The 13,163-nt window shown below is 44.8% G+C and overlaps 1 long non-coding RNA gene across 4 annotated transcripts; it reads right to left on the bottom strand.

Moving 5' to 3' along the window:
* Positions 1-2,823: 2,823 nt before the first annotated feature.
* LOC124685357 lies at positions 2,824-6,667 on the bottom strand. 4 transcript variants are annotated; one of them, XR_006997405.1, is made up of 8 exons: positions 6,416-6,591; positions 6,256-6,289; positions 6,059-6,169; positions 5,372-5,478; positions 5,203-5,293; positions 4,280-4,350; positions 4,081-4,152; positions 2,824-3,179 (listed from the first exon to the last, which is right to left on the bottom strand). It is a non-coding gene; the product is annotated as an uncharacterized LOC124685357 (long non-coding RNA). The 4 variants fall into 4 exon arrangements; XR_006997403.1 differs by lacking the exons at positions 4,280-4,350; positions 5,203-5,293 and adding an exon at positions 6,620-6,667 and having other exon boundaries at positions 2,825-3,179; positions 6,416-6,552; XR_006997404.1 differs by lacking the exon at positions 4,280-4,350 and having other exon boundaries at positions 2,825-3,179; positions 6,416-6,583.
* Positions 6,668-13,163: the final 6,496 nt, after the last annotated feature.

Here is a 13,163-nt window from a genome sequence, read left to right as displayed (position 1 = left end):
CGTAAACGGTCGCCCTGGGCCGCATGACGTCCGTGGGCCGACGCAAACGGACATTTCGGACGTCCGAAATGCGTCGGCCCGTTGGAGATGCCCTTAGTCTCATTTTGGCAGTTTCGGATGGCCAACCGGAATTAAAGACCCTTTCACACCGGTACGCAATGCCTATTCTCTAGAAGTGTAATTTTCTTCGGATTTGTTTGTAACAGAGGATGAAAAGGGTCAAATTCCATACACTTCAGCCGCCATTTGTCCTGCTAACCATTAGTATTAGAGTAGAATGCAACAGATTAGTCCAAGATCTGGTGGATGTTGCAAAAAAGACGTCGAGGTGGTGATCTTTGCAACGCCAGGGACAGTACCTGGTGCAAACTGCAATTCCCTCTTTTATGTACAAATTGCATACGATGCATATATGCACTCAAACCTCCACCCGGCTACGAAAACAACATCAAACCACTGGATCCTTTGTGGACACACATCGGAAATTGAATTGTCGTGTGCATAGAAGTTTCGAATTATAAAAGCACAATCACGCTACATACTGGAACCCATTTGAGCAACGACATTTATTTTTGACCGGTGACCATCCTGAAGTGAGCGGTAGATCAAGAGGAAGGAGAAGAGGGGCGGGGAGGCAACTGAATGGTAGTTATATTAAAATTACACGATAATTATTAAATCGAAACAAAAGTTCACATACACATCCACCAAGTTTACAGTACTTAAGCATACAAAAACACTTAAAAAGCACTGTACTCTGCTTCCTCCATCCCAATATAAGTGATTTCGATTCATCTAGATTCACACATATCTAAACTCGTTTTAGTGTATAGATACATATGAATTTAGATAAATCCGAGTAAGTACTTAATTTTACAAGGACACACGAAGGCTCCACTGAATGCACGGCTGGATCTCCCGCCCGCATAGAGGCGCGTACTAGAGCCTCCAGAGGACGAGCAAAACCACGATCAGGACGAACAAGCCTACACACTGCATGCATAGCCCACAAAAACAACAACATCAATCGTCGAAGTTAGTCGATAATAATTCATCATCGTATAGTAGCATAGCTTGCTTGCTTGCTAGCTAGAAATAGCCCTAATGAGCACACGGAAATTACCACGAGGAGGCCGCCAGGCGGCAGCGGCCGCCTGTCCACGAGCAGCGGCGTCCCGACCGTCGTCGGCAGGTACGAGTGCGTGACCGGGATGATCACCGGCACGGCGTGACCGTGGGGATGGTGCACTGGCTGGTGGTGGTGCTCGTGATGGTGGGGGAGTGGCTGGTGGTGGCCGCCGTGGCCGGGATGGCCCCCGGGGTGACCATGGCCGTGCGCCATCGCCGCCGATCGGTGCCGATTGCCGGCGGCCTGGTGGATGGAAGATGCGTGATGGTGGGGGAGCAAGCGTGTGGGTAGAGAGGGTGGACTGCTCTGGCTCCTGTCCCAGAGCTCAACTTGGTTTATTTATGCAGGAGTTGTCTGACGATACACATGTGAACTGCCTATACTACTACAGCAGCTCAGAGATCAGAGCTCCACCTTAATTTCTATTTACAGGATCGCTCTCCCCTCACTCCAATAATGCTACACATTAGCTTACGGACTGACATAATAGGTCCCAATTTTTCCCTTTCCTTGAAAATCGGTGCACGTTCTCATCTCATATGAGTATGTTGTGTCACGTTGGTACCAGTAAGACCTTATTTTTGTAGAACTTGCCCGTAAATGTAGCATACACTACACCAGGTACCCAGATTGCTGGCACAAAAAAGTGCCAGCAAAGGTACCAAAAGTGCCGGTAAAGATTTTTCAAGGCACAAAAAAAAGTGCTGCGTTTATTCCAGTCGAGGTAGGTCTTTGCCGGCACTTTTAGAAAAGTGCCGTTAATTATATTTTAAGGCACTTCCAAAAATGCCGCTAGTTAGTATTGCCGGCACTTTTGAAAGATGCCATGGAATCTTTTTGCTGGCACTTTCCAAAAATGCCATAGAATCTTTTTGCCGGCACTTTTCGAAAAATGTCACGAAATGTTTTTACTGGCACTTTTCTAGGGATACCATCTAAACTTTTTGCCGGCACTTTTAAAGGATGCCTACAATTACTTTTTTGGGCTTTTAATTCTGGTGCCGCTGATTATTTTCTTAGGCATTTTTAAGGTTGCTATACTGCCTGCAAACATTCAAGCAATCTACAATCAAGCATACATCACACTCAAGAAGTCAAGCAATGTTTGAAACCAACATTTTGAACATTCAAGGATTCACAATCCAGGCATCTAATTAACTTCCATGACCAACAGTGTTCATCTCCACATCATGAACAGCATGGTTTGAAACCATTAGATAAAATACACAACAAGGTTCATCTAACATGGTTCATCTAATTGGCTTCCATCTTACTTGTCTAACCAACAGGGTTCATCAGATCTGGAACACAATCACACATCATACTGGCTTCCATTTGCTTGTGGCTTCTATCCCATGTGTCTCTTCACAGCCTACTCGCAGCCCAATGCCCAGGAGGAATATTGTTTGCCTAAATTGTACAGCACCCGGAAAAGACAATGATCCTCTACAAGAAGATGCAGATCTACTCCAAATCCCAGCAGTTCCAGTAATTTATCCCGACAAAAAAATAGAGTAAAGCAAGTAGTCCACTTTAATGCAAACACACTTCGATTCCAATAATGCAAGTATACATACAGTAATTCATGGACACATAGGCAAACAATATTTAGAGATTTGTTGTGTATGGCTTTGATGCCCATATACGCCAAGTTTTGTCAAATATATGCTTATTAACGAAATATTGGCCATACACATGTAGATCTATATCTGTTCAACAACCTTATGCAGCAGAAACTAAAAATGAAATTTTATTCAGTTCTCCGAATGCCAAATGGCTCTGTGGTTTTACGTGATTGTGTGCACAACTTTAAAAACGGTGGGTTCCCTAAATAACCACACAAATTCTAATCCTTTCCGTCTCCAAAATCCTTACTGTGACTGAAAAAAGTAACCGTGGCTTAGAAAGACAGAAAGTAGACGGTTGTTGTAGGGCAGAAAGAGGAGGCTGCAGACGTGCCGCACATGGGGTACAAAACCACTGCAGCGTAGGAGACGTCAAAACGCAACTTCAGACCTAATTCAATACGTATGTGGAGACTCAATCAGACCTGTGGAGGCATAATTTTCTTATCAGATTTCTAATGAGACCATATAAGAAAAATGCCACGGCACTATTGATGCAATAGATGAAAACCTGCAGCGTTTAATCCTTCTAGTATGATTAAATCAATGGTGATTACAGAGGTTTAAATTATGTGATGAACATTGAATTTGTATCATGGATAGGCCGTCTACTTTGAAAAAATCACCATGTTCCCCTTAGTTTCTGAACCTATCAAATAAGAACACTTAGCTAACAATAACAAAAAATTAACCTGTAGATAACTTAATACAAAAATTGACCTGATGTATCAAGTACTCAGTTATATCAGCTTCAGCGCACGGGTTAATGCAACATGATGAAATTTGAGGATATAGATATTCTTATGGATATTATATTGCTCTTGTGTAATGTCATAAACCTTATATAATTTTGTTAACATTACATGGGAGACAAATATTTGTTGGGAAAAGTCTAAATATGCATGAACTAAATGTTAACCAATCCATATATATTAACAATGTATCTGATTTACATTAAATCTTACACCTATTTTCACCTATAGGGGTTTCCCTTTCTCATATAAGTACAGATGAAATCTGAACATAAAAACATAGACGTAACCACTGACTAAATGCAGTGACACATTTAATTACTAAGTCCATCAGTTCGTCATTTATTTTGATGCTGAGTTGCAGCCCACAATTAATTACTAAGTCGATCAGTTCGCCGTTTATTTTTATGTTGAGTTGCAGCCCACAATTAATCCTTGAACTTATTGATATTTGTTTTTGACCTAACAATATCCCATGGCTTCATAGGAGGCCAACTGACAGTAAATCATCAAATTAACATTAATGTTTAAAGTCATCCAGGATATATCTGATCATAGCAAGGAAAATACTCACTTGAACAAAACCGAGCATTGCCCATTTTGCTGGATAGGTGTTATATGCAGTGGCCCTCAGAACTGCTGTAACCTGGTAAATAAAAGAATTTCACGATTAACTCAACCTGAAGCGTGCATTGATCTCCATATTTTGTGTGCTTTTGGCACTGCCGTACCCACCCATACTGTATCAACAAAAGATCTGATACGAAACTAACCTATTCCGCTGGTTCCAATCTAGGTGGTTTCCCCATTAAAATTCTTATTTTGCGTCACATTCCACCTGAACCTTCAACATCTTACAACTTACAGGACCTGAACTGTACTGCTCTGAAAAAAGACAATGATCCTCACCAAAAAGATAATGCTCCTCACAAAGATGCAGGTATACTTCCGGTCCCAGCAGTTCCAGTAATTTATCCTGACAAAAACAGATTAAAGCTTCCAATAATGCAAGTATGCATACGGCAATTATGGACACATAGGCAAACAATATTCGGAGATTTGTTGCTCCACATGAATAAAGCGGAACCAATAAATGCCACCAGAAAAGATTAAACATAAATGTGCTATTTAATTTTGGTTACAAGATAATATATGTTTAAGATTATGCAGGCTTAACGTCCATTCACCGTGTTGCTATTTAATTTTGTTTACAATATAATATATGTTTAAGATTACATTCGCAAAAAAAATATGTTTAAGATTAAGCAGTCTTAACGTCCATTCACCATGTTGATATTTACGTCCAAGCAAATACAGGTTCAGGCACTCCAGCTAAGTTGGTTTAGGAATAAAAAAACAAATCAAGCAATTTGATTGTTTCAGAACTTGTGGACATCGGTCAAATAGGTAGTGTCCTACTCAAATGACAAATACAGATTATTCAAGTTTCAAAAGATAAGAAAGACAGAGGAACAGTAGGTAGAGCTGCTTAAATATTTTCCTTCAAAAGAATGCAAACAGAGACACAGAGTACAGAACAAATACTTCAGATACTAGCTCAATATCCAAGTGTAGCAACAACCATTTTACAGTAACATATGATGAAAATGGACTAAAGAATTAAAGTGATGTCACCTATAACTGGGAACAGTTTGATTTTAGAACAATGATTAAATGCATTTGTTCCAGCAGTTACCTGACTGGAGCACTTTGGAACATTTTAGACAAGATTTTGGACTGGAATAGTGGTGACAATTGGATTGCACAAGGTAAAAGGAAACTTGGATCTGAAGAGCAAAAGAAGGAATAAGAATTGGTCTGCTGCAGGAACTCTAGTCTAGGTAGTCCTCCTTATCTGTATATACCTGAAGTGGAGAAGTAAGCCCGGTGCATCGATGCAGGCTGCGGTTGACTGTCACTGCCACGTCCATGGCAAGCCTAATCCTCCAGGCCTTGTTGATAAAACTTCTCGCTACACGGTGGACACAACACACACACAAGTCAATCATCTCAAATTCATACAGAGAGGTGATTCAGAAACGGAAATTTAATCTCGTTTAGCAAAGCTCAAGCAAGGAAACAATAATACAAGCAATAAATAGCGAAGGCAACAAGAACACAAGCCACCGTAGTTGCACTTTATAATCATTAAGAGTTCAGGATGAACAGACTAGGATATGGGGACACTTGAGACATCTGCCAAAAAACTTAATATAGGATGGATACATGCCCATGAACTCAAAATACACTTCCTCTACCATCCACTAATAATCCTACAACGGTGGCTACTAGAACATCAAGCAGCAGTAAACCTTACAGTAGCAAACGACAATTTCATAGGCCAAGTACAACTGTGGTAGAAGTAGAGAGGTTAGTACTGGTCTACAATAAGATCTCTATAAAAGCAAACGACAATTTCATAGGCCATTCATCATTAAATCGATAACCAGCCTCGACACAGACAATAAAAGAATATTGCAATTCCAATTCAACTGTAACAATTTGGCATACATACAGGAGAGAAAATAAACTACTTGATGAATGATAGTTACCTGCTGATTGGAATGTGCTTCAAAACGTGGTGCCTTTAACCTAAGTTTTTCTGCCTGGTCGGACAAGTTGTAGTGCAGGTAATTGCGAAGAAGCAGGTTAAGAAGTGTTTCCTGCCATGGAAACCAAAAGTCAACCACATGACTTGACAATATTTAAGTTACAAGTCTGAAATTGAAGACTAGTGTCTCAGAACAACCTGGCCAAGCTCATCACGGTGCAAAGTTGCCATGCTGTGCAACCCCGGGAGAGTTATGCAGAGCACCAATTGTATGATGCACATGAAAGCAGGATCAAACAGGAAAAGGAGCTTACTCGGTTACTCGGAGACACAAGAGCATACTGTTGGAATAACTCACCCACGAATTTCAGCAAGGCTGTTGGTGAGTTCATGTGCATATGAGTAATACGAGTATAGCCTAGAAGCCAAAACATCAACAGTCCTCCTATTGAGATTCTTCAGACAAGCAATGCTAGCGTTGGCACATGCTTTAGCCTGGAGAGAAAATCAAATTGGTATGCTTCACAAATGATGATGAAGTGGAGGAAATTCCATGACATACCTCATCGTACTTCTTGTGATCAATAAGGAAAATCAACACAAGCAAGTAGCGAGTATATTTCAATCTCTCGGGAGACCATGCTTGATTGAAACTTGAGCTACTGGAGCTGCAGTATCAACATCCATCTCACTTCCATCTTCCTAAAAATGGTAACATTAAGATGAAATGTCAAAAATCTCTGAGCAAGAGAAGCCTCCAGTTTCAATTTTTTAATGTGTGCAGAATGAAACTGGAAGAAGTTTAAACCTCTATGCACCAATTTCAAACTACGAATTTGCGGAATACCAATTAAGCATCGAACAGAAGGAACCAGGTTCGTCGTGAACTTCAATAGTGAAAACTCAGATGCTTGTACCGCATAATCATACGGCGACAGACTGCTTTACAACGATTATCTAGATTATGGTTTTCCAGTCGCTTCTAAAAAGCCAATCAATCCAGAATGATCTACCATGCGATTTGACAGCCAAGACACATTCAGACAAACAAATATAGCATGCGACGCCCAAATCCTTTGTGTTCCATCAAATTCAGGCATAATTGCTGGTTTACCCTCAAGAATTAGGAGCGCACTGAAGTTGCGTGCTGAAAATACCTTGGGCAGGAGCGGGGAGAGGTGGGCGAAGGCATCGGAGGAAGAGGGCAGCGCGAAGGCGAGGAAGGCCGCGATGTCGCGGGGGGCGAGGCGGCGGCGGAGGGCGACGGTGAGGCGGACGGCGCAGGAGATCCGGCGCACCTCCTTGGTCAGCGACCCGGCCTCGATCACCGACGCGATCTCCTTCAGATCTGCACGCACCGCCAGGAATACACGCGTTAGCTACCTCCCGTCCAGCGCCCACGGCGCCGGAAGCTGATCTAGGGTTTTGGGGGAGGGGCACTGGGAGACGAGAGGCTACTCACGTTGCAAGGTAGAGAGAGCGGGCGCAGGCGCGGGGACGTCGGCGATCGCAGGGATAACGGCGGGCGCGGAGTTGCGGAGTCGTTCAACTCGACGTCCTCCGGCATGGCGGCGTCGGCGTCGGCGGCGCGAGGGGGGACGGGAGCGAGGAGTGTGAAGGTAGGTAGCGAGCGTTCGTGCGGTGAGGTGAGAGAATGGGTAAGGTTGTTGACTTTTCTCAACAGACTTGACCCGTCCATCCATACAACAAAGGCAGATTAAAAACTGCCGCTAATCCTCCTAACTTTTGCGGCACTTTTTAGATGCTGCCGTTAAGGCTGCTCATAGTGGGGAGTAACATAAGGTGGTGTTATGCATAAGTTACTAGTCTATGTTACTAACTTCATAGTGGAAAGTAACTTAGAGATGGTATCATGCAAAGTCTCATTTATTATGTTGTAGACTCATTTTGCTTTGGGTTGTGTGATGTTATGGTAACATAGCTAGTTACCACCTCCCTCTCTTTCTTCATTTATTGCTATGCCATGTCACCAAAATACATTGAAATGTGTGATGTTACTACCTAAGTTACTCGCACTATGAGCAGTCTAATCATCGAAAAATTAGCAGCACATTCAGTTCTGCCTGTGCTTCTCCAGTATTGGCGGCAGTTTTTTCTAACAGCCGGTAATTAAATCTCATTTGTAGTATATTTTGATTTTTCTAGTGTAAATTTTAACACTAAAATTTAAACTAGAAAAGTTAAAATAATGGAGGCGCATGTAGAGTCAGCCCTGGAAATCTTCCATGCTAGGAGGGGAGCCTTCTCATGCAAGTACTTGGAGCTGCCGTTACAACACTCAAGACTAAAGATTAATTGTACACTTCGAGCAACTCATTGACAAGATTGGCTCCAGGCTCGCGGGTTGGTGGGGCAAGCACTTCACCTGCACGGGAAGGCTTGTGCTTTGCCGATCGGTGCTCACCTCCATGGTCCTCTACCACTTGGCGGGTGTTCAAGTTACCCAAGTGGGTCATCAAGCGCATTGAGAAGATCAAGAGGAGTTTCATTTTGGATGAAGCTAGGAGCGACCCAGGGGCTAGGCCACATCTCCTGGTGAATTGGCGTACAGTCTGCATGCCGAAGGATCTTGGATGGCTAGGATTCCTCGACCTTGATTGATTCAGGAGGGCTATGTGTCTGAGATGACCTTGGATGGCTTGGACGGACGGGAAAAGCCCTGGATCGGGATAACGCCGCCTTGTGATGACGCTGACATGGACCTCTTCCACGCCTCCACGGAGGTTACCATTGGTAACAGAGCCAAATGCATCTCTTGTCATGACATATGGATGACGGGAGGAGCTCTCAGGTTTCAGTTTCCGGACCTCTACGCCATTGCCACAAGAAAGCAGAGGACGGTGCATAAGGAGCTTCACCAACATAATTGGATCCGTGCCCTCGGCCACATCTCCAAACCGGCCCACATTGTTTAGTTGACCATACTGGTCCCTCTTGCAGGAGGTGACCCCTGGAGGCAAGGCCGAATGCAATCCATTGGCCGTGGAAGGACTCTGGAGTGTACTCGGCTGCTTCAGCATACCGGAGCCAGTTTGTTGGATCTTGCGCTCCTTTTATGACGGCCAAGTTCTGGAAGGGACATGCGGAAATGAAGTGCAAGTTCTTTGCTGTGCATAATTCACCCCAAGATGGTTTAGCACCTCGCCCTGGACTGTCACTTATCATCAACAGTAAGGGAGAACTTCTTCAGTTTGAAGGGCCAGCTCGGAATTCCACCGTCGGTGGGGGATTGCCCTTCAATGATCGGTGCGACGAGGCCATTTCCAAGATTCCAAAGGAAAGAGGAGGGAGGCGAGCAGGGCGATCATCTACTTCATTTTTGGGTCTTGGAAGGAGAGGAAAAAAAACACGTTTTCCAGAACACAACCATATAGCCGGATGTTGTGGCCGCACTGGTTAGGGAGGAGATCGCGCAGCATGCTTTGGCCCACACCCAGGATCCAAGAGACGGATATGCGCCTGGGGTTGGGTGGGGTCAGTGTGTGCGGTCTCTGGTTGTCTAGATTGCCTTGTGGTGTCTAGGGCGACATCTCTGTATGTAAAACTCTTGCTTTCTACTATCTAATAGAAAGGCAGTACGACTGCCGGTTCCTAGAATAAAAAAAATGATAAAATACGCTATAAGTGAAATCCAGGTGTAATTCTACCTTAACTAAAACAGCTTACAATATGAAATGGAGGTAGTCGAGAAGGAGAGCCAACTATGGCTCGGATAGCTCTGCACAGGCTTGAACATGAGAATACCGAAGATTGGTGGTCAATTGGGTGTGTGAATCTGCACCGCTCCTTGTTTCTTATATATATTCCAACAGGACTTGTACTAAACTACTAATAGCCAGGATTGACGCCGTTAACCCGCCAAGTAATTCACGACTATCAGCTAGTCACTTGGAGCAGCTGTTAGCTCTAGGTACGGTCCCAATTAACCATGATTCAGAGTTTCAATCTAATTTGAACTGCCGAGTAGATAGATGAATATGTTTATGGACAGCTAAACAAGGCCACATGGATTATTATCACTTAAAATTGCGCCCCGCTACCTCTGCATGTGCTCTGATATATTAGAAGAAGAGTGTGACTATACCTTGCCAATGTTTAGAACTTAGAATTTTACAATGAACCATATGGTGAAAACCACAAATGGAGCCCAAGATCCGTGGTTGCGTTTTCCTTTTTGAAAAATTCAAAATTGGCATTTTTAGGTTTCAAAAATTCAGAACAAAAATCGTAAGTGTAGATAATGTTGAACTCTACCTGTATGCAAAATCTCAACTCAAAAGTCATTATATTCTAGGCACACACATATGAAATATTTGACAGATTTTCAACTTTTTGAAATGTGCACTATCCACGTGCACCCAGATTCATACATCTTCCATTTTTGTCTGCCTCAAACACAAGGAATTTTGGATAGAGTTTTTGCAAATAGTAGAATTTATCATTATTTATATATAGAATTTGTTTTCTTTTTTTGAAACTCTAATGTGAGCTTTTTGAACTTAAAAACAATCTCACTGCTGATGCTTATGCTTTTCAATTTGAAGGATCTACCGGAGCTGCTTTTGACACATTGGTTTGGAAATCTGATGCCTCCCTGCGCTGCAAGATCTTCTCTTGACTTGCTGTCTTGGGAAAATGCCTAACTACTGACTGACAACCTGTTAAAACGATGTTGGCCTTGCAACTCCATCTGCCCCCTCTGCTGGCTTGAGCCTGAATCAGCGACTCACCTCCTTACCGGCCGCTCCTTCACCCAAGCAGTTTGGGACTTGGTTTTGTTGTACTGCAACCTCGACACCGGGCTGCGGCCACAGTCCGACGTGACTTCCCTGATCGACTGGTGGTCCACGTCTATTCTTTAGATGGCACCCCAACACTGCCGTGTCTGGTGATCAATTGACATGGTGGTCTGTTGGAGGGAGAGGAAGCAGCATATTTTTTTTGTCAGAAAGCTTCCTCAACTGCAGCTGTTTTCGGCCGTTTTAAAGTTGATTTAGCGCTGTGGTATCAAGCTGGACCCCGAGCCTGACTAGTTTTCTTGGGCCTTTTCTTTTCCTGCTCCGTTGTGTTCTTTTGTTTATGTTTTGTTTGCTTGTTAGTTCGGCTGCCATTCAGTGTTGGAGGCCATGAATTGTGCTCTAATGGTGGGTGCTGCTCTACCAATTGAGCAAAACCAACACCGAACCATTATCGAGTCAGATTTTTTTTAGAAATGGGTATTACCCGGCCTCTGCATCAAATAGATGCACACAGCCCTATTATCGAGTCAGATGCTGAAGTAATGCAGATGCTGAAGAATACCACGAGTGATGTCTCAGCCTTGGGGCAAATAAGTTGCGGTAACCAAAACCCTAGTGAACTTTGGTCGGGTTGCGGGGAAAAGTAAAATCCCTCGATATCAGAATGTAGCAAGTCATGTTTTAGCTAGGTTTGGTAGAATTAACGAATGTATGGTTAAGGTCAGGACAAGAATCTATTGTTGATCGATTCCCGTTTGAGGGATTTTAATAACAGTCTCGATATCAGAATGTAGCAAGTCATGTTTTAGCTAGGTTTGGTAGAATTAACGACTGTATGGTTAAGGTCAGGACCAGAATCTAGTGTAGATTCCCTTTTAAGGGATTTCAATAACAGTCTTATATCTTCTTACCTTTACCCCACAAGAAAAAAAAAGAAGCATAAATAAGTAAGAGGTTAAGAGCCTTCTCCGGAAACACGAAAACTGAATAGAGTATGACGGCAGTGAGGTAGCTAGTGTCATCCAGGGCGAAAGATTAGGGCGAAAGAGCTGGCCCAGGCTTCCCTTGCGGCGCTGGCGGCGCGCAAGGAACAGGAGTCCTTGGACCGGGTGGCTAGGGAGGCCACCGACCAGGGCGTGCCATCCAGGGAGGATGCGACTCTTGATGGTGGTATGGATACCACACTGGAGGATTCGGACGCGACCGGGAAAGGGTCGGCCGACGAGGACTTGACCCTCCAAACCATTCGGGCACGCGCAAGGGTGCGCCGGCCTAGGTTAACGGTGCGCAAGGGGCGCGGGAAGAAGACGGACGTTCGCTCATGAGAGCCCTAATTTACAACATTAGGGGGTTTGGGGAGCCAGGGAGGCGCGGACAACTCAAATCCTACCTTAGACAACACCGGGTTGACATTGTGGCCCTCCAAGAAACGATTAAGGCGGATTTCTCCGCTGCTGAGCTTCGTAGCCTGGAGATGGGGGGCCAATTTGGGTGGAGCTGGGTCCCCGCGCAGGGGCACTCCGGGGGCATGCTCCTAGGCTTTCGGGACGATTGCTTTGAGGTCGGGCAATGGCAGAAAGGGAATTTCTTCATCAGTGCCTCGGTCTACCAACGTAGTAACAAACTCAAGTGGTGTTTCTTCTTGGTCTATGGGCCGGCTGATCACCGTCGTTCTGATGAGTTCTTGGGGGAACTCACCCAGGCCGTAGCGGCGGCCCCCTACCCGGTGGTGGTTGGGGGTGACTTCAACTTGATCCGCGCTGCTAGTGACAAGAGCAACGCTAACATCTCTTGGTCCAGGGTTAGACGGTTCAATGAGGCTATCGCCACTATGGCCCTCCGCGAGGTGGAACGGGCAGGGGCTCGCTACACCCGGACGAATAAACGGCTCCGCCCAACGCAATGTGTACTAGATCGGGTTCTAGTCTCGCCAGTTTGGGAGGCGGCGTTTCCGCTTTGCTCGCTTACTACAATCACAAGGGTGGGGTCTGACCACTCCCCTCTTCTGTTCAGCAGTGGCGAGGACGCACCTATTTGCCAGTCGAGGTTCTTTTTCCAGACCTGGTGGCTGGGGGTGCCGGGGTTCGGGGACCTCCTTAAGGAGAAAATCCGCTGCTTCATCTTTGGCCACGGGCCGCACCGATGCTCGGTGGAGGCGTGTCAATATGTCTCGCGGAACTCCAGGCAATTCCTCAAGGGGTGGGGAGCCAATTTGGGTAAAGAGAAGAGGGACTTCCGCACCAACCTTCTGCGCCAGGTGGAAGAACTAGATCGGGTGGCGGATGCCAACGGTCTAGACGAGGAGGGATGGGGCCTCCGGTACTTCCTCGAGGACCAACTCATTGC

Source organism: Lolium rigidum, chromosome 1 (assembly GCF_022539505.1).
Source record: "Lolium rigidum isolate FL_2022 chromosome 1, APGP_CSIRO_Lrig_0.1, whole genome shotgun sequence".
NCBI lineage: Eukaryota > Viridiplantae > Streptophyta > Magnoliopsida > Poales > Poaceae > Lolium > Lolium rigidum.
This window is presented reverse-complemented; position numbering and strand designations above follow the sequence as displayed.